The following is a 22,543-nucleotide window of genomic DNA, read 5'->3' on the forward strand; positions in this document are numbered from 1 at the left end:
CTCATCTTTCAAATGACTACATTTAGTGCCAGAGGAGAAGAATAGCCCGTTAATGGGTATTTGATGTTGTAAAATTAAATTGGATTCTGGAAACGTTTGCAGTTATGTAAACTGCAACCACTTCAAGGTGCAGTTCATGAGGTGGATAAAGCCCTCTCTTTCTTCCATTAGAATCTTTTTTATTCTTCTAATTTTATGTTTTGCAATGTAAAATAAAGAAAAAGGACCTTTGAAAACAGTTAAAGACTACTGACGCATCCAAAATTAACCCAATTACTAAAATTTTAAGAAACACTCATATCACCAAAGTTATGAATAGGTCACTAAGCTTGACATCTTTTCAGACAAACAGCACAGGTTTAGACTCAAGTAAAGGAAGAAAGCTTCCATATTTCCGTTCACTAACCAAATCTATTCTAATAAGGATAATATGAAGCACATTAAGGACATATCTGTAGAGCTGAAAAAAGCCTTTGATGTGTAGATTATGGCATTCTCATTACTAAATTGAAAATATGCTTCTTTTCAGATGAAGTGTGTTCCTAGTTCATAGGATTATAGGATCATAGAAGGTTACTAGGCTATCGGCCCAGAGATCATTTCAAGCCTAGCCATTTCATACCAATGTAATACCATAGATACTATAGTCAATATCCAGGAATGTATTTAGTAATGACTGCCCATGTCCATGAGGGTTGTGGATGCTATCCCTGGTAAGAATTTACAGAGCCCCATACATTCATCAAGGTTCCTTTTGAACAGTATTATACAGGTACTCTCCTTCACATGAATTGACAGCATGTTCCAAAGATGTGGCAGTTGCTGGTAGACAAATCTGTCCCTCTAGCACATCCTATTCAGGTCACAGGCCATATTTAGGTCCCTGGAATGGGTAGCTCTTATTCTGTTTGATTTATGGATGGGCAGCAAATTCATTAGGTTTGGGTCATGGATTGCTCTGTAAGCCAGACATAAGTCTCCCCTAAAAAGTCTATATGATACTGAGTATACTGACAGGTACTATAGTCTGTCTGTGTAAGGCATGTGCTGGAGTCCCTTGATCTTCTTAGTTAGAAACCTCAGAGGTCTATTCAATTGCTGCAGGTGCTTTGTATGGTACTTGCCAAAAGGTGTGTTATACTCAGTTATGGTCTGATTAGTGATGAGTATAGAGGAGTTATAACCTCCTTTGCACTAGAGGTGATGCCTTGGCTAATCAAGTGTGCTACATAGAAAGCTTTCCTTACTACAGTAGACACATGGTGGTCAAAGTTAAGGTCACAGTCTACTTCTGATCCCAGATCTCTTACCACTTCATAGGTACATAGGGTATTGTTGTTCATTTGATAGTGTGAAGGGACATTGCTTTTATCGAAGGGAATGATGATGCATTTCATTCATTCAGTCTGAGACAGTGACTAAGACACCAGTCGTTCTGCATAAGACCCTCCTGAAGTATACTGACATCATTTGGGTTTTAATAATTGCACCCAGTCTGCAGGCTTCTGCAAACTTGGTCAGCCACAGCCCCTTAGTTTTGGCCTGAACTTCTGAGAAGTATATACCAAACAGTAGAGGGCCCAACACTGACCCTTGTGGCACCCTACTGGTGACAGGTCTGTTGGTTGATGTGGAGTCTCCCACTTTGATAATGTGTGACTGGCTTGTGAGCCAGTTGGCAACCCATCTTGCAACAAAGGGGTTTACATTCAGTTTGCTAAGTTTATCAGTAATGCTCGAGTGTAGAATACTGTCAAAGGCCTTTCCCCAAGTCGAGGTATGCTGTGTGCACAGATTTGCTCTTGTCAATGGCCCTGGTCACATTTTTGAAGAAATCCACCAGGTTTAACAGGCAGGACCTGCCCTTGACAAAATTGTATTGGGTCAGATCCAGGATTTGGAGTTCGCCTATGTCTTTATTTATGAGGTCCATGGTGATATGTTCCATGGCTTTACAGATGAGGCTGGACAGACTTATTGGTCTATAATTCTCTGGGTCTGTTGCTAAGCTACATTTGTGAAGGGGAATAACTGTTGCTATTCTCCATTCCAAAGGAACAAAGCCTGTGGATAGGCTGTGACTGAATAGGGTACTAAATGCTAGTTCATGTTTTAGTTTGTTTAGAAGATAGCCCGGGATGCTGTCTGGTCCCATAAAGACTGTGTTTTTGCCTTAGACAAGGCTTTAATGACTTGTTCCTCAGATATGTAGAGTGGGGGAAAGTTGGGGGCAAGGTTTGTGATAAGTTTGGAGGGGATAAGGGAGTGAAATTTACCCAAATCTGTCCGCTAACAGGTTTGCTATATCAGTCTGTGATACTGTTAGTCAGTAGTTCAGCATATGCTTGAATCCTTACATGATTTTAGGCTAGGTAAGTACCTGTAAAAGCCTTTATGGTTATCCTTGGCTCTGATTGCTAAATTTTTCACAAAGTTACCCTTAGAGGATTTGACAAGTTGTCTTATTTGCCTGTTGAGACTGAGGAGGGTGCTTTTCCATTGTTGGGGCCTTGCCTTACCTTTCTTAGACAGCAACTGTAAAGTTTGTTAATCCTGGATATCCACAATAAGGTTCATAAGTTAGTACTAAGCTAACTGCCCTTGCGAGCCATTATAAGCCTAGCCAATTATCCCTTCTGAGACTCAAACCCTGCACTTTGTGTTTGTAAGGCAAACACCTTAACCATTAGGCCACCCTCCCATCCCCAGGCTGGCTTTTTTTATATGGGGCTCTGGCTTTGATTCTCTCTGGAACAACTGAGTCTATACACTTATACAAATAATTATACAGGGCTTTAGTGTAATCTTTGGTGTAGTTACCACTTCCAGCTGCAGTTGGGACTTGGAATGTATTTGCACCTTCGCCTAGGAGGGTATAGTTTGCTATGGTGAAATTTTAGCCTGATTTCACCCTTTGTGAGTTCTGGCATTAGTGCCAGTTTGAAGGCAACTGATTTGTGGTCAGATTTAACTAATGAGGGTCCGACAATTGTGGTGGAGCATCTGTTTGTCATGTTTGTGATGACCAGATCTACTATGTTTGTTCCTCTTGTTGGGGTTTGAATAATTTGTTCCAAGGCATATGAGTTAACAAAGTCAAGGAACTTTTGCACTAGTGAGTTAGGGCTAGAGTAGGTTTCCCAGTTGATGGAAAGATAATTGAAATCCCCACGACCAGAGTGTTTGTCAATATTTGGATTGATTCCAGTTTGGTCAAGTAGGTCTTGTGTGCATCATGATCCATGAAGGGGGATCTATAAGTAGCTATGACTTGAATGGGGGTCTTACCCACAGTAATCTGAACTTGGAGTAACTCTATGGAGTTGTCCAGTCTAACTAGTCAGGAGGTGAATTTATCTCTAATATAGACAGAAACACTGTCTCCACTGGTTCTTACATATTCATTTTGTGGTCAGAAAGTGTGGAAGGCATTGTAGCCTTTCAAGGCTGGGGTACGCTCTGAGGCCTTGAACCAGGTTTCTGTGACTGCACAGACATCTATATCCTTCAATGACAGAAGTGCTTCCAGGGTGTGCAGCTTTGCCTTTAAGCTCCTAGCATTTAGCAGCATAGCCCTTATTTTGTTATGGCTGGCAGTTTTCATGCTGGCAATTTTATTTTTGACACATTGCCTAGAAAGGCACTGTGGGGGTGGCAAGAGCCTTTGCCAGCAGCCGAAAGCCTAGTGGTACCAGGTGCAATCTGTCTCTAGCAAAGCAGTGAGGTTTGTCGATCATGTCATCCCAGGCTGATAGAAACTGGATCCCCTTTGAATTACACCAAAAACTAAGCCAATTATTGAGATCAATCATTTTTTGTTTATACTGTGGCATCATTGTAGGTGAGGATAATATGCTGTTCAATGCTAGGGACATACCTGCCTGGGACACATACTCAGAGAGCTCAATCATGCCTCTCTTCATATAGTCCAGTGAGGTGCATCTCAGGTCATTCACTCCAACATGAACTATGACAAACTCATAATGGTACTTGTTGCCGAGAGACCTGAGTGCATGTGTTATCTGACAAATCCTGGCACCGGACAGGCAACTGGCTGTGACTTTTTCTTTATCTAACCTGGTGAGTGGAACATCTGTATGTCTCACCGTGGAGTCTCTAATGACAAGAAAATTTGTTTTTTGAGTGTTACACCTTAAGGGCTTGGTAGATGAGACACTGGTGTTGCAATGTGTGTTGGGTGCTGTGGGAACTGTGTTAGTTTTAGCAGTTTATCATTTTGAAGGTCTCTGGTGTTTTGGTAAGTTTTTTGACAGACCCTCTGCATATGTTGATTTATGTGCTGAACGCATACTATGTGTATGAGTTGTGGTACTATGTGCATGAGTAGTGGTAGGTGAGTTGAAAACCTTTTCAGTGTTACTATTTTGAGTGCGAGAGAGCAGGGATTCAAAATTCTTGGTGTAGACACATCTCTTTCACTCTGTACTAGAGTGAGTTATTAGGTTGTCAGTGTATGAAGAAGTTGCTGCACTGCCTCAGAAGACCCAAGTCAATAAGGCTGGGAAGAGAAACAAGGGTAGTCCAATTGTCCATATTGCTAGGTTTGAAAAAATGTTATCACTAAGGGGGTGCTTTCAGGACAGATCTAGGAGGTGCTCTGTAGATGGATATTTCTGATGAGGTTTTTGGCTAGTGGTTTAATAGGTCACAGCGTAATAACAATACTTCTTAGACTGGAGATGTACTAAAGATGAGGAATACACTACTGTACTGCAGTTGTAAGTAAGGGAAAATTGTCAGAATTATCTGTCTGGTTATGGCGCACAATTGCATGGCAGTGAGCCATGCTCAAACAAGCAGAAAGCTACTGAAACACAGTGCTTAAATACCAGAAGCTACGAACTTACAAAAAACTCAAAAAAAAAAAAAAAAACAATGAAGGTGCTTAGTCCAAGCCCTAGACCAATCACCCTTCACCAAACAGGTTCCAGTCAGCACACTTCTCTCACAAGGATACAGAATGTCTCCTTCCAATCAAAGATGGCTTGAAAAATGTGCTCAGAATACAACAGCCACTACAAACAGACCCAGATGCAGCAAACCTTTATCCGGAATATGCTACAGCTATTAGCTACACTAATTAGGTGAGAAAAACTAAAAAAAGTTTTAAACAGAAGACAAACAGCAATGAAACACTAAAAATGTTTTAAACAGCAGAAAAATGGTAAGGAGGCACTAAAGAATCTTTTACACATTGAACAAATCAGTTATTTAAAACACTGCTTGGCAGGAAAATAGAACAAACAGAACAGATGCTTTGTAAACAGCGAAAAGTACCAACAGTTTGTTTGCAAACAGTGAAAATAGCAAAAAAAGCTTTGCAAACTGTGAAAACAGCAACAAAATATGATTTAACAGGCACAGTAAGGCAGACAAATGCAGCACAAACAATGCAGTTTATTTTACAGTATTAAAATACAGTACTAAATAAGCAGAACACAATAAAAAGTGCTGTAAATAATATAATCAAGCAAACAACAGGCAACTTGTGTTTTTTTAGAAGCTCAGAAGCCTCTAGTTGCCTGGTATCTCAGATGGGTCTATATTACATTATCAAATACTAAAGTATTCAAAAACTTAATAGTCGACCCATAAATGTCGAAGTCGTAAAACTTTGAACATTTCAATGGAGATCTCCATACAGTACGGAAATGGAAGTTTTCCATTGTCTGCACTGTACTGCGATCTCGGAGTTGGTATATTTAAGTAGCAGGGGGTACTGCTTACACTGTTTAAATGGTTTGTTGGGTGTTTTTTTTTAAATGTTCGAAGTTTTACGACTTCGACATTTACGGGTCAACTATTATGTTTTCAAATACTTTAGTATTCGATAACGTAATATAGACCCATCTCAGTTCAGAGTTGTGGCTGGTAGCCCACCTCATTTCAGCTCAGTTCAAACAAACTTCATAGCAGAAATTTTTGTACCACCTCTAACTACAAACTGACTTTGTCTGGGTTAACCAACGCAGGTGTCTGCCAAGCCCCCAAAATGGGCCTATTACTATTCACCCTCTTTATCAATGGCTGGACCTTCTACAATCTATTTATTTGTCTGACTTTCATTAACCAGGTATATGGATGGGTGCAAATAAAGTTTATTAATGAATCAGTTAATAAAAATCATCCATAGAGATGTTATAAATACATGTTAGTAAAAATCTTTAATAATAATCTTTATAATTTGGCTTATCGTAGCTTTAACAAACTAGTGATCAAAACATGATCATTTATATCAGGTAATACTGTAGCATTCAAATGTAGCTGCCACACTAATTGTGTAAAAAAGGGCTTCCACATCTGTATGTGTCTATAAAATGCATTGTTTGTATTCTCTCTAGATATGCATAATAATAATTATAAATCCCCATGTAAAACAGTTACAGGATTGGCAAAGAGGTACATAAATGGCACCACTAGTATTATAATTCACTGGATATGCCAGCTGCAAATATTTATCAATAATATTTGATGGGCAAGGTGTTCCCATCAAAAATATGTATACATTATTTGCAAAATCTGCACTTTCTAGTGACTGATATTCTCTCAGAGATGGTATCAGTAGAATTCATTTTTTTATTTTTCAAAATTCTTAAATGTTTTCCCCATTTATGAAGAAAAAATGTTTCCTGCTAAAGTGTATCAATCACATGTTCACTGGATTTAAAAATAATCCAATTTTCTTTACGTTTTTGACACATGGTGCATCAGTGTTAGATTTCAACAACATGGCCCTTTTGAATCTCAAGCTATTCTCTTATTTACATCTCACGTTATTTTTATACGTAACTTACTCATTACATTGTAATAAAGGGTTAAATCTGTTATGACAACCCACTGTGACTTCCTCAATCAATTTATTAGCAAAATCCAAGGGATATCCTCTTTCTAGCAGATGTTAACTCATCTCTCTCATTGTTAAACATATCATTATCCGAGAACATTTGGGCCAGTCTGACAAACTGGCCTTTTACAAGATTGCTTTTCTGTCAGAAGGGGTGACAGCTATAGAAGTATAAATAGGAATTTGAAAAAAAAAATCTTCCTGTAAATATAAGAAACAAAACTAATACAAATAAGATTGTTCTTAAGTAACATGACATCTTAAAATTAAGTTCACTGTCTGTAAAATTTTAAAAGAGCTTTAAAAAAGAGGTTGTATTGATTATATAATGAATATATTCAAACATTTTGGGTTCATCATCCTTCCAAAGAATGCAAATGTCATCAAGGTATCTAACATATTGCATCCAACACGAGGTAGAGTTGGAACCAAAAATAAAAATCTGACTCCCATTATTGCATCATCATATTTGTGTTAACAGGAGAGTGAGTAGCTCCCATATCTACCCCATTAACCTGCTGGTAAAATTCACCTTAAAAAAAACAGTTTTTTAAAATTAGTGCCGTCAAATCAACCTACAATTTGACTCTACTCTTTCCTAAGAAATCATATGGTTAATCACACATCCTGTGGTATACATGAAAAAGGATCAGTAACATCCTGAGTTAAAAACCTAAGACCCTTGGCCCAATTAATAATTTTGTTATTGATTAAAAAATCCAAAGAATCTTTCAGAATATGAAAATAAAGCTCAAGAAATGGCTTTAAACACTTATCAATAAAAGCAGCTAAAAAGTGACTCCGAAAGTACTAATGCAAGTAAACAATTATAGATATGGAGGTAAGGGTAGGATATCAAAGATAAGAAAAACACAGTTGTGTGAAAAGTGGTAACAACGTCTAAACTGTAACTCATGTTATTCAGACAAGAAAGCTGAACTAACAAGTCAGAGTCAGGGCATACAGTAAAAGGAGTGTACAAAGCAAGAACACCTTTGATTAAAGTACAGACTTGAAAGATAAAATTACTTCTCCATCAAACATTACAGGAGTTTGTTCAAAGGAGTAATACCTGGTATCTTCCCATGGTATTCTTTCCTGTAACTATTCTCACTTCCCCTCTTTGAATGTCTTCATATCTCTCTATATAAAGATATACTGCTTCCTTTGTGGCATAAACCATCTCAGTCATTTTGGCTACATCTCATCCAAAAATCACACCTAAGCATAATTCCATTTCCCTATCCATGTTTTGATATTTTAAGGTGATACTTGAACTAAATGTTGTAGCGTATTTATGCATCTGTAAATATGTAAATGTTTTTATCATATTCTTTTATCTGCAAATCTGGTATGTTCATTTCTTACGTGATCCTACTAACCCGGGCAATGCCTGCAAATGGCCCATTGAGATCACTGCAATACTCCAGTAAACAAATATAAATAAATAAATAAATAAATAAAAGTGCCCATGTCATGGTGTAGAGGGATAAATTCCTGACTACAGCACAGGTGATCTGGACTTAATTAGCATTTCTGGTTTTAAGGCTTTGGCAGGAAAGGATGGATGTCATTATCCAGGCCCAAGGGCAGAGAGAGAGAGGGTGAGATTATTTTAAGCATCTTAGGTGAAGGACATTGAAAAAGAGTGAACAGAAAAGGCAATAACACAGCAGCAAGTCATTTGGCTCTGGCAATAGTTAGAGTATGCTGTGAAACGAAGTGGGCAAAGCAGTATGTGGGGAAAGTGTTAAAACACAGTTTCTATAAAGTATTACAATTGTTAAATCACTGAGATATGGACTTCTTAGAAATAACTGTTCAGAGAAGGAAGAGCATATTTTGTTACGCTATCTGCTTTTACTGTATTTGTGTTTCTTCCTACTTTATTTTGCTTTTGCATCATCTTAAAAGTACTCAGTTGTATTTATTACTGCTTGGTGTAACTCATTCTAAGCCTTTTAGTTTAAGCACTTGGGCTTCAGACCAGTTGTTTTACATTAAGAAGGTTTGTGGTCTGCACTGTAGTGGCAGAACAGGTAGCTTACATCCTTCTAAGTTGGGAACTGCTGATTGAGGGCTCAGTGTCTGTTATTCTAAAAGTATATTAATTCTGGTTTAAGCACTTGGGCTTCAGGCCAGTTATTTTACATTAAGAGGGTCCGTGGTCTGCACTCTTGTGGGAGGAGAGGCTGGACTCTGCCCTTCTGAGCTGGGAATTTCTGGTTAAAGGCTTATGGTGCCTGCATATTTGAACTGCTTCTTACTGAAATTGGTACACCTTGTTTGCTGTAGCATAGACTAGATCCAGGCCTGCTGAATCTAGCTTTGTTTGTATAACTTGAGCACTAATCCAGGCATTCTTTACAGTATTCAATTGTATTTATTACTGCTTGGTAGTAACTTGATTAAAGTGTAGCTATCATTCTAAGTCTTTTGGATTAAGCATTTGGGCTTCAGACCAGTTGTTTTACATTAGGAAGGTTTGTGGCCTGCACTGTGGTGGCAGGACAAGTAGCTTACATCCTTCTAAGTTGGGAACTGCTGATTGAGGGCTCAGTGTCTGTTATTCTAACAGTGTATTAGTCATGGTTTAAGCACTTGGGCTTCAGGCCAGTTATTTTACATTAAGAAGGTTCGTGGTCTGCACTCTTGTGGGAGGAGAGGCTGGACTCTGCCCTTCTGAGCTGGGAATTTCGGGTTAAAGGCTTATAGTGCCTGCATATTTGAACTGTTTCTTACTGAAATTGGTACACCTTGTTTGCTGTAGCATAGACTAGATCCAGGCCTGCTGAATCTAGCTTTGTTTGTATGCTTGTTGTTGTTTGCTTGTTATTTCCCTGAAATGCTAATTCCACCTAAAACATGGCTTTTCAGCGCTTCTGTGGATCCCTAGTGATGTCTGCATTGCTTACTGTACTTATTTCCTTGTTTCACTTGAAAGAAAGTTACTGTTTGTCGTTTTTGCATTTAAGTTACCTGTAACACATTGCATTTAGGTTACCTGGCACTTGCTCACTAAAGCAATTATATAAGTGAGCACTAATCACTACACCCTCACAAACTCCCCTTGAGTACCTTGTTCCCCATTGGCCCTTTTTTTCAATTATAAAGGAATTCCCAATACTATTCTAGCATGTCCAAAGGTCAGTTGTCAATCTCCTCTCTGGTCCAGCTGGTGAATCTGGGAATCTTGAGGCAATGTTATAACTGCCTCATGTACACAGACAACCCTCTCCTCCTCCCAACAAATTCCAACACATGTGAGAGATGCAACCATATAGCCAAACTGGAGGTTAAGCTCTCTCAACTCAGTACTGGCGTAACCAGTCAGGAGGAGAAGGAAACCACACTCACTACAATTCCAGTCTCACATAGACCTACCATGACAGCAAACCAAACACATAAACACACAAAAACATACTCGGAGGCTCTAAATAAAAATCTGCCTAAGCAGCAGAGACCTCCAAAGCAGACACCCAAGCAACCGCCACCACAAAACAAAACACATGCAACACATAGCTCACAAAGCCAGTGTGCCGAACAGTCACAGCCCTTAAGGCTAAACAACACACCTGATACACTTGTAATAGGTGACTCTATCGTCAGGCACACTGACGTCCGCTCACCAGGCTGAACAAGGAGAAGGTCACGGTGAGCTGCCTGTCAGGCGCTAGGATCCGCCACATAACACAAGCACTCAGGTCACTCCAAGGCAAGTACAAATATGACTCAGTCATTGTCCATGCTGGTGTGAATGACCTGAGACGTACCTCCCTGGACTACATGAAAAGAGACATAGAGGAGCTCTCTGAGCATGTAGCCCAGGCCGGTATGACCCTGACCTTGAGTAGCATCTTACCCTCACCAAGAATGATGCCACAATATGAAGACAAGATGATCAATTTCAACAATTGGCTTAAGTATTGGTGTCATTCAAAGGGGATCCAATGCTTGTCAGCCTGGGATGACATGCTCAACAAGCCACGATGCTTCGCTAGGGACGACTTGCACCTGTCACCCTTGGGCTTTTGGATATTGGTAAAGGCTCTTGCCACCCCCATAGTGCCTTTTTTAGGCAAGGCTCAAAAGACAAACCCACCTCCATAGGTATCACAAGGAATAAGAAACTAAGCACCCCAGCACTACCAGGTTATACCTCATACCATGCTTTTCGGCCCCAAAACTTGGACCGAACCACTAAAGGAGGGGGAGTATCAATATTCATCAAAGATACCCACACCTCCAGGTTGGCACAGCACGAAGCATCAGAGACTATCCATGTGCAACTAACAGTGGATAAAACTGCCTTCCAGTTTATAGCCTGCTACAGACCACCCTCCCAAACCCAGGAACCCCACTTGGCCTTCCTGAGAACACTGGAAAATATGAAGGTCTCACCAAACACCATTATATTGGGTGACTTCAACTACCCAAACATAGACTGGGAGCATTACTCTAGTTCCAACACCCTAGCCCAAAGGTTCCTAGAATTTATAAACTCAAATGCTATGGAACAACTTGTTACCACTCCCACAAGAGGGGAAAACATACTGGACCTGATCATCACCAACATGGGGACTCTATGCTCCAGACCAGAAGTGTATCCCTCACTGGTAAGATCAGACCATAAACTAATCTCACTGGATATTCACATCCCGACCCCTCCCCCTGCCCAGAAAACCACAGTGAAAAACTTCTCTAAAGCAAATTTCACACTCCTCAAAACCAAGGTGGAATACTTCATAGACCCCGGGCCTGTGGAAAATATGGCCCAGACCGCAGAATCCTTTATAAACGCATTCTATGAACACCTTCAGGAATGCATGGATCATGCAATCCCAAATAAAACCAAGACCCAATCCTCTAAAGGCAGACGTCCTGTCTGGTGGACCCCAGCCATAAACAAACTATACAATAGAAAGAGGAAGCTACTACATGATAGAGCAAAATCCCAAAAAGGGAAGGCATCTATGATCAGTATTAGCAAAAAACTACGGGCACTCATAAAATCGTCTAAGGCCAGCTTCGAGAGAAAAATTGCACAGGACACTAAGGATAATCACAAGGCTTTCTTTAGTTATGTTAGGAACCTGGCTGGGAATTCCCAGATATGCTCAGAATTAGTCCAAAATGACAAAAAATACACCAAACCCACAGACATTGCCAACATCCTAGCTGACAGGTTCAGCAAACTCCCCACCAAAGGTCAAATATCTATCCCAGCAGAGTGCTGCCCCCCTGACATCTCAGATGCTCAGGTAAGAGCTGCCCTCTCCAAAGCAAAAAACACAGCATCAATGGGACCAGACGGTGTCCCGGGCTGCGTCCTACATGAACTCCAAGAAGAGCTAAACCCAAACATAAAACTACTGTTCAATCTCAGCCTTACTACAGGATATGTACACAAAGACTGGCATGCAGCAACAGTGGTCCCTCTCCACAAAAGTGATGCCTCAACAGATCCTGGAAACTATCGCCCCATAAGCCTGACTAGCTTGGTCTGCAAAGCTATGGAAAGGATCATCATGGACCTCATAAATAAAGATATTTGGGACCTACAGACACTGGATCCTACCCAGTTCGGCTTTGTTAAGGGCAGATCCTGCCTCCTAAACCTGGTTGATTTCTTTGAAACAGTCACCAAGGCCATTGAGGAGGGAAAGGTGGTCCACACAGCCTACCTGGACCTCGCAAAAGCCTTCGATACAATACCCCACTCAGGTATTATAGATAAGCTCACCAGCTTAAATATAAACCCCTATGTCACTAGATGGGTTGCAAATGGGCTCAAGGACAGAACCTACATGGTTAGAATTGCTGGAGCCATGTCAGACTCCAAACCAGTTACAAGTGGCGTCCCACAAGGCTCAGTCCTGGGACCTCTCTTGTTCGGTATATATTTCTCGGAGGTACAGGCCAACACGGAAGGACTGTGACTGACCAAGTTCGCAGATGACTGCAAACTGGGCGTCATAATCGACTCTCCAGCCGACACAAGCATCCTCCAAAAGGGCCTCATAGAAACAGACAACTGGTGCCAGAGCCATGGCCTCAAGCTAAATGCCAAAAAGTGTATAGTCATCCCCTTTGGCAAAAACAAAGTGCCCACAAATTACCACATAGGTGGCAATCCATTAAGTACAGAAGAAGTAATTAGGGACCTGGGGACCCAAGTTGATAGCAATCTCTCATTTGACAACCACGTGGCCAAAGTGGTTAGAAAACATTTTATATAGCCCACCTAATCATGAAGGGATTCACATCTAGATCAGTGGAGGTCATCGTGCCTCTTTACTCATCCCTCATCAGGCCCATAATTGAGTACAATGTCCCTTTTGGGATGTACCTTACCAGACACCTGCAGCAACTGGAAAGACCCCAAAAGTACCTCACCAAGAGGATCAAAGGGCTCAAACAGATGCCATATGCTGCCCGGTTAAAGAAACTCCAGCTCTACTCAGTGGCATACCACCTGCTCAGAGGCGATCTGTGCCTGACGTATAAAGCCATGTCCAACCCAGAATTAATGGACATGCTGCATCTCAGAAAATCCAAATCCCATCGAGCTCAGCTTGAGAGACTTGAACCTCAGCACTGAAATAAATAGGACATGCTGGAGGGACAGATTCATAACCCAGAGGCTCCCTTCACTCTGGAATAAAATCCCAGTCCAGGTTAGGCAGAGACCCTCATTGACACTCTTCAAGAGGAATCTTGATGAGTGGATGGGAGATCGTAGGTTTACCCCGGGTATCACTTCTGTGTCACTGTTAGACAGAGGCAAAGTATACTAACCTCGAAAAAGGGCATAGCAAAATTAATTTAAAATGAGTGGCAAAAGCCAAACACACTCTGGCTAGGCTTATAAATGCCCTAGGACAGATAGCCTAGTATGAACCTATGAACCTATGAAAACAGCAGTAGGAAGGTAACCAAGGAGAACTAGCTTAGCTTGCAGGTGAAATGTATCAGAATCAACCAATTACACAGGCAGCAAACCAGCCCAACCCAGAACACTACTATAAACTATGCAAATACCTTCCTCTCTGGTTTTTCCCACACTCTACACCACCGGTGTAAACAAGTGGAGAACTTTTAACACTCACAACAGCAAAATGATAGGGGCTGCAATAGCTATCATACAAGAACTTGTGGAAGAGGCTGAGTGTGGTGAGGATGTGAATGCTGTTGACCAACCCACAGTGAGGAGACGGAGAAGAGTGTACAGACCCAGGGTAACCTACCAGGGGCTACATGAGCTTGAGATAGTGGAGCACTATAGGCTGGACAGGGACCTCTTACAGCAAATTGATGAGCTGTGCCGGCCACGCCTCAACACAGAACTAACAGAGGGGAACCCATCCCAGTGGATACCAAAGTGTATGTAGGCCTATGAAGACTAGCTATAGGTACCTTCCAAAGGCCAACTGGATATGATAAGGATTTCACAGGCATCAGCATCCAGGGTACTCCACCATTTCCTGGATGCCATGTCAGCACATGTCGGTGAGCACATATATTTCCCCAACACCTGTGAGGCACTGGCCAGAAATATGCAAGTGTTTCACCAAATAGTAGAATACCCTGAGGGAGTGGGTGCTATAGACTGCATGCACATATGCATCAAAGCACCACCCGGTGAGTGGGGTAGGGCCTACATCAACTGCAAGGGCTTCCCCCCCCATCAACTGCTAGGGCATGTGCAATGCCCAGGGCATAATAATGAATATGTGTGCTGGCTGCCCTGGAAGCTATCACGATTCCCACATCTGGCATCTGATGCAGCAGTACGAGAGATTTGCCAGTGGGGACATCCCTGATGGTCACCTAGTGAGGGATGCTGGATATGCACTGGAGCCATGGCTGATGACACCTATCAGAAATGCACACAAACCCGAACAAGAACTCCATAATGAGGCACACGCACAGACCAGAATTATAGTAGAGCATGTGTTTGGGATGCTCAAGTCATGGTTCCGGTGCCTGGACACATCCGGTGGAGCCTTGCAGTACTCACCAGCTACATGTACCAAAACTGTCCTTGTATGTCCCATGCTACACAATATGATCCTGTGGAAACAGCTGTAGCAGGAACAGCATGGGGCAGGGCCACACAGTCTCCCACCAATGCACAGGCACAGAGTGACTCGGAGAAGGAACAACCTGAGTCTACCCCAGTAGGCAGAAGGCGGCGTGTCCAGTCTGCCCTGGCCTTGGCAAAGAGGCAATGCATAGCACATACACTGACACAGGAGGGACCCGGGGAATAACATCTCTCTGACTCTAAGGGATGCCAAACATTACACTACATGTGCTTAACCATGTGTAGGGAGTGTACTATGTGCATCCGACATAGGCAGCCCTGCAGCATCACCCTCAAAATTGGGGCACCCACAAGGTAAGTGACTCACACATGCCAGTCAGGGGGGGTTACATGCACAACAACTGTCACAGCCAGCAGGACAGGTGTAGACAAACACAAACAAAGGCTGTGCTATGGCCTCTGAATTAGTCCTATGGGTAATCCCCCCCCCAGGCCTACACAGACAGACAACAACAGGTCAGGCAGTGGGATGTCAGTTCTGAAGGGTAGGAAGTCAGAAACTAATATGCAGGTAATTAAAAGCTAAGATATGTAGTACACTGGTATGCCTCTAGTCAGCATGATAGGTAAGACTACAGAATGAAATGGAGTACCTGACATACTAGTACAGTCCTAGCAAATGCGTACAAGTGTCAGGTGTGCCCCCCATCCTACGTAGAAATGTAGTCACAGTCAGGTGTGCCCCCCAGTCCTGTGTAGAAATGTAGAAATAGTCAGGTGTGCACCCCCATCCAATGTAGAAATGTAGTCACAGTCAGGTGTGCCCCCCATCTTACGTAGAAATGTAGTCACAGTCAGGTGTGCCCCCCAATCCTGTGTATAAATGTAGAAATAGGTGTGCCCCCCATCCTACATAGAAATGTAGTCACAGTCAGGTGTGCCCCCCCCACCCTGTGTAGAAATGTAGAAATAGTCAGGTGTGCCCCCATCATCCTACATAGAAATGTAGTCACAGTCAGGTGTGCCCCCCAATCCTGTGTAGAAATGTAGAAATAGTCAGGTGTGCCCTCCCATCCTATTTAGAAATGTAGTCACAGTCAGGTGTGCCCTCCGATCCTGTGTAGAAATGTACAGTCAGGTGTGCCCCCCCATCCTACATAGAAATGTAGTCACAGTCAGGTGTGCCCCCCCAATCCTGAGTAGGAATATAGGAATACTCAGGTGTGCCCCCCATCCTATGCAGAAATGTGGTACCAGTCAATGCCAAATGATTGACGGATACCCTGCAGAGACAGCATGCTACCTCTAGGTGTACAACACAAGCACTGCAGTACAAGCTACCTGGACTTGATTCACATATTCAATACAGATGGGCATACTGGGCATGCCCACACACTTAAAGAAATGAAAGCAATGTCAGTCAACAACATACTGAAAGGTCATACTGGGCATGCTTACACACAAACACATGAAGGCCATGTCTGCAAACACCAGTGGACCAGACATATCTGACAGCCGCAGATGTTAGTGCAGACACTCCTCAGTATGCACCACTCATGCTTTGCACACACAGTGGATAGGAATACAGGCATATATGTAAGGACACCACACTATAATAAGCCAAAGGTAGACGTACATAGATGTGTGGAAGAGGGTGACTGTGACAAGGAGCCATCCAGGCCTGTCCCACCTAGCACACAGCCAAAGGGCCACAATCACATGAGGGTCAGATGTCATTCACTGCAGATACTAGCCATCGGTATCTGTCAGCATTACAGAGTATGTGGTGCACGTGCCAGCTGTGCAACATGACTGTACAAGGAAGTAGTCATCTAGCAGCTATATACACGTACCTGTGAAATATGACCAAGGTTGTGCCCGCATGTGGCATGCCAACTCCTAGATGAATGGGTTATGGCCCATGCACACACACTGTCCTCCCCATAGCCCCACTATGATAAGCATGCTGAGGTCATCCACTGTGAAATACATCTTTGGGAAAGTTTTAGCCCAGTAATCTCCATGGTGCCTCCCATAACTGCGTACTGCTGTAGTGTGATAAAATAGTTAGGTAGGAGTTCTAACCCCAGCCTTGGCAACTGTGTGTGTGTGTCTGTCCGTCTCTATCTGTGTAGAGAGCAATGCTTTTTAGGGTGATTACACTCTCTACAATTGAAATTCTCTACTTTGGTAAGGCTGCTGATGTCATCCACCTAGAAATACACCTCTGGGAAGATTGTAGACCAGTAACCTCCATAGCACATCCTGTAACTGCGTACTGCTGTACTGTGCTAAAATAGTTAGGTAGGTGTTCTAATCCCAGATATGGCAAGTGCTTATGTCTTTGTCTGCTTGACTCTGTCTGTGTAGACAGCAATACCTTTTAGTGTAGTCACACTCCCTACAATTCAAATGCTCAACTTTGGCAAGGCTACTGATGTCATCCATCTAGAAATACACCTCTGGGAAGATTGTAGACCAGTAACCTCCATAGCACATCCTGTAACTGTGTACTGCTGTACTGTGCTAAAATAGTTAGGTAGGTGCTCTAATCCCAGACATGGCAAGTGTGTGCCTGTCTGTGTAGAGAGCAATGCTTTTTAGGGTAGTCACACTCCCTACAATTCAAATGCTCAACTTTGGAAAGGCTGCTGATGTCATCCACCTTGAAATACACCCCTGGGAAGATTGCAACTCAGTAATCTCTGAAGCACATCCTGTAACTGCGTACTGCTGTAGTGAGGTTCAGAACTCTGGTAGAGTTCTATTCCCACCCATGGCAGTTCTGGATGTTTTGTGTGTGTTTCAATGTCTGTGTAGGGAGCAATGCATTTTAGCCTAGCCACACTCACTACAATTCAAATGTCCTACTTTGGCAATCCTGCTGATGTCATCCAATGTGATATACACCTTTGAGGAAGGAGTACTCCAGTAATTTCCATGGTGCATACTATAACTGCGTAGTGCTGTAGTGTAATAAACTAGTTGGGTAGAGGTTCTACTCCCAGACATGACAGGTGTGTGTGTGTGTGTGGGGGGGTGTATAACTTGAATCCTGTGTGGAGGTGAGCATGAATGTGTGACACCTGGGCCCATATGGAGTGGGTTTTGCAAATTTCTTATAAGGTGGCCCTAGTAAATATCACAATATCCACCATACAGGGATAACAGATGTGAAATAGCTGAGAGGCTGGGGTGCAAATCCATACTCATACATGTAACATCAAGGCCAGGCAATCACAGTTAGCAACCCCAGAGCACAATCTCAACCCATGTCTCATATACATGCACACACATGCTTAGACAACAATCAATATGTGGGCAGTACACTGCATATTGACCACTAATAATAACCATGGAATGACTGCATGGGCTACAGAGGGCATGGCACCCTGTCCATCTGTCCAATAGGCATGTACATGCAGACAATGCACCTTCCCCACTGAACACCTGTGGTGCCATCACATGTGACCCACAAAGGACATACCACTGGCACCAGGGGATGACGTTAGCATGCTATCGATGTAGGTGCAGGATAAACCTGCTGTCCATTACCAGTTCCCTCCACAGGTGGTCAAGACTGGCATATCTGATGATAATCTGTTGACACAACATGGGCCAGATACCCCAGGTACAGTTCCACATGTCACTGTACATGCATGTGGGAGGTGTGCACATCCCAGACACCATCCATGTCATGGACTAAGGAACACATACATGGCAAGCAATGCACAGCATTGGCCACATGCAAAAGTCACCCAGGTGACTGGATGGTGATTACAATACCCACATGTGTGGGCAAATGCAGAAACTACAGCCCTGAACCACAATGCAGACCATTGTCATGTGGCCTGATGCCAAGGTATACCCATCACCTAGCCTTGTATAGCCATCTGGCTCAGTTGACCACCACACACTTGTGCAGAAATGCACCCATGCATGTCAGTACTGGCACCCTGTGTGTTTGTGTGTGTGTTGTATGATGCGTATAATCACATCCACACTCACTACAACCCCCATTGGCATACTGAAGCATGCTGTCTGATGTCAAACACCACCCCATACCCTTTGCCCATATAACCTCCATATGACCCGTGTGGTGCATGTGCCAGCTTTACAGTAATGTGTTGTGGCAATCTCACTAGTGATGACTTGTAATCTTGGACCTGCCAAGTGTGTCAATGTGTGTTTGTTTCTGTGAGAGTGTGGCTGTGTTGATGTTGGCACCTGTTCATCCGGACAGGCACGTTTACTTCACCTGCCATATAGCTACCATATCCCTGTTGCAGATGTCATTCACCATCACATATATGTTCTGAGGGCTCCACAACAGGTAATCTATGTAGCGCATCCAATAACTGCATAGAACTGTGATAGCACTACATACTTGTCAGAGGTTTGATACCCAGTGCTGGTAGGTGTGTGACAAACACATGCTTAAATTTTACTCTCCCACCCCTCCCTGGCTTGTCTTTGCCTCTGTCTGCCCCTCTCACTCCCTCACTGGTGGATGTGGAGACCTACACCTGCTTTGCATAGGCAGCAGCATGTGTATTTTAGGTAATGCTCATGACCAGCTGATGGCCTCTGCATGAATTACAGCCCTCCCCTAGCTGATTGCATGTAGAACAGCTGTGGTAACATTCCCATAGCCAATTGCATGGAAACACACTCCAATATCTAGGAACATTATGTTGGTGTTGAGCCTTTTCATTAACTATGAGCAGGAACTTGTTCTGTTGTTTGGCAAACAGCATCTCAGATGGATTGGGGATTTACTTCTGACAACATACATTGTAGAAACAGGCCAACACACTGGAGGGGGATGTGCCTGACCTGACTACAGACTTTAAGTGCTGCTATACTGCATTCGGAGTAATGTTGGTTTAACAGGGTGTGTGCGGATATGGCTGCCCTACATGTATTAATACATGCCATGTCAGTTCTATGTTTATGAGGACTCCTCATCTGTAGGGTCATCTGCAGACTGGGCAGTGTGTGGTGCCTTTGGTTTCATGTGTTACCCACAGAGCATGTATCTGTGAACTGCAGAAGGTAGTGTGAGGATTGCAGTCTGTAGATGGTGAAAGCCGTGACAGTTACTGACTTCATATCCCTCATAGGACATATGTTGCAACAAACCCTGTTACAACAGTAAATGTATGATGTTATTACAGCAACATGACAATACTGGTCCTGTGTATGTGCTTCCAGCCACAACTCAGTCAACCTTTGTACATATGTCATGCAGTAAGGGGTGCATATGTGCTGTACACCATAATTAGTGTCATCATATCTGATAACAAGCCAGTGAGATATCAGACTGCTACACATGTTATGTACAGTAGGGGTTATATTTGATGACATAACCTGGACATTCTGTGGTTGTTTGTACAGTACCGAGGTCTGTGTACATAAGTACCATCACATATATGTTCTGAGGGCTCCACAACAGGTAATCTATGTAGCGCATCCAATAACTGCATAGAACTGTGATAGCACTACATACTTGTCAGGGGTTTGATACCCAGTGCTGGTAGGTGTGTGACAAACACATGCTTAAATTTTACTCTCCCACCCCTCCCTGGCTTGTCTTTGTCTCTGTCTGCCTCTCTCACTCCCTCACTGAGTCTGTGAAAAGCAGATGTGACCACCCACACACACCATGTCTGTGAAGACAATCCCTATTACACTAGCAATAGTCTGCTAATATACCTGCTATACCTGCTATACCTGTTCCTGAATATTGGCAGTGAGTGTATTGTTAATATGTACCTTGGCCTGTGTACAGATTGTGATAGATGTCATTGTCCTAGGTCCCGTCCTATCTGATGTTACATGCTGCTCCACCATATTGGCTTACATGTTTGTAGGGCCATACACACACATGTCCCATACCCCAGACAGGCATCAGACCACACTGTGTAGCAGTTCAGAATATGTAGGGTTAGTGTGTGAGTGGCACATATGAGGATGGTGTTGAACAGATAGTCTATATACTGTAATATTATGCTATCTTACCATATGTGGCTGTGGCTGTGTTCACATTGGTTGTGGTTATGCACTTTCACATAGGTGTATCTAACCCTATGCTGTGACATGCCTGTAGAGCTTGCTATATATGCAGATACATGTGCATTCCCCCATAGGAGATGTAGGCCCGTGTTGAGCCAGTCTGCCTGTAGCCTGCACAGTGCTTTGGTATATGCCTAGCTGCTTAGTGTACTTACCCAGTGAGGTGTCATGTCCAGATACTTACCAGATGTACTGCTGCCGGGCCTCCCTTAACAGTCATGTATGTCAGAGCGGTGGGATGCTGTACAGATGTATGTCAATATCTAATGGGTAGTATGTGGCCATGGCACCTCTGTACCAGCAGTTATTATGTGTCAGGACAGACATGGGTGTGTGAATGCATAACCTATGGGGGCAAATGTATACCAGTCATTATGTGTTATACCCATCTACATGGCTGTTAACATCCATATTGTCAGGCTTGGTCCACATGTTTTGCACTATGGGGTTCTCTGTATACCTCTGGACTGTACAGAGTGTGTGAGAATGTCCACATCTATTGGCCAATATCTCTGCTGTAGTTCACAGGAGCATTATGTGCTTGCAGCGGTACTGTACTATAATGTCCTTAGGATGTCTGTCAGTAGCCAATGGCGCACATGTGAAAATCAGATGTGACCACCTACACACACCATGTCTGTGAAGACAATCCCTATTACACTAGCAATAGTCTGCTAATATACCTGCTATACATGCCTGACATCCCCTTGCACTAGAACTTGGGACTATAAAGGCTGAGGTAGGACTACACTCCATGTACAGGACATATGGTGAATATATATGTACATATGATTATCCAGTTATCTATATAGGTAATTACACATGTACATATCGACATATATAGATGGGTGTGTATATGTACATAGATATGCATATACACACCCAGATATATACATATACAGAGCACTATATGTCTACACATATACAGATAGAGATACATATGGACATATACATATACCATGCTGCCATGCCTGCCAGCATTCCACTGATGTTGTATCCCCCATACATACGGTGGGGCTGGGGCCATATATGTGTGGGCTTCACCTACACAATACATGTGTACCCAAAAAAAATTGTCTGAATATCCTTGTGTTCTGACTGTTCTTCTCAAACATTTTGGAAATATAGAGTATATTTTAGTGAATTTATTAAAACTGTATTTGCCTTAATATTGCTACAACTCAAGTGCTCTAGGTTGCACTGCATCTGAATTGTTTTAGTGTGTTTTAGCTGATTTTCTGTATATATGGACTTTTCTGTATATGTAGACTAGCTACTTATTCTACTGTATTACTGCCTCTTAAATCGTTTTTCAGTTGCGCACTTGCCTTGCTTCATTTAAAAAGTTTTAAATTGCTAATTTTGTAGAGTTTTAATTGTATTTACTATTTAGGGCTACACACTCAAGTGCATTAGTCTTTTCTGTGTTTATTTAGTGTATTATTGCATTGTTTAGCCTATTTTAACAAAAAAAAATACTATCTTGTTTGCTTGTTTCCCGCCTTTCCTAGCTAGTATAGTCCAGACCCCAGGCTTTGCTGGTTTCAGGACTTTAT

The sequence above is a fragment of the Protopterus annectens genome, chromosome 3.part1 (genome assembly GCF_019279795.1).
Source record: "Protopterus annectens isolate FY-2018-M chromosome 3.part1, PAN1.0, whole genome shotgun sequence".
NCBI classification, from domain to species: Eukaryota; Metazoa; Chordata; order Ceratodontiformes; family Protopteridae; genus Protopterus; species Protopterus annectens.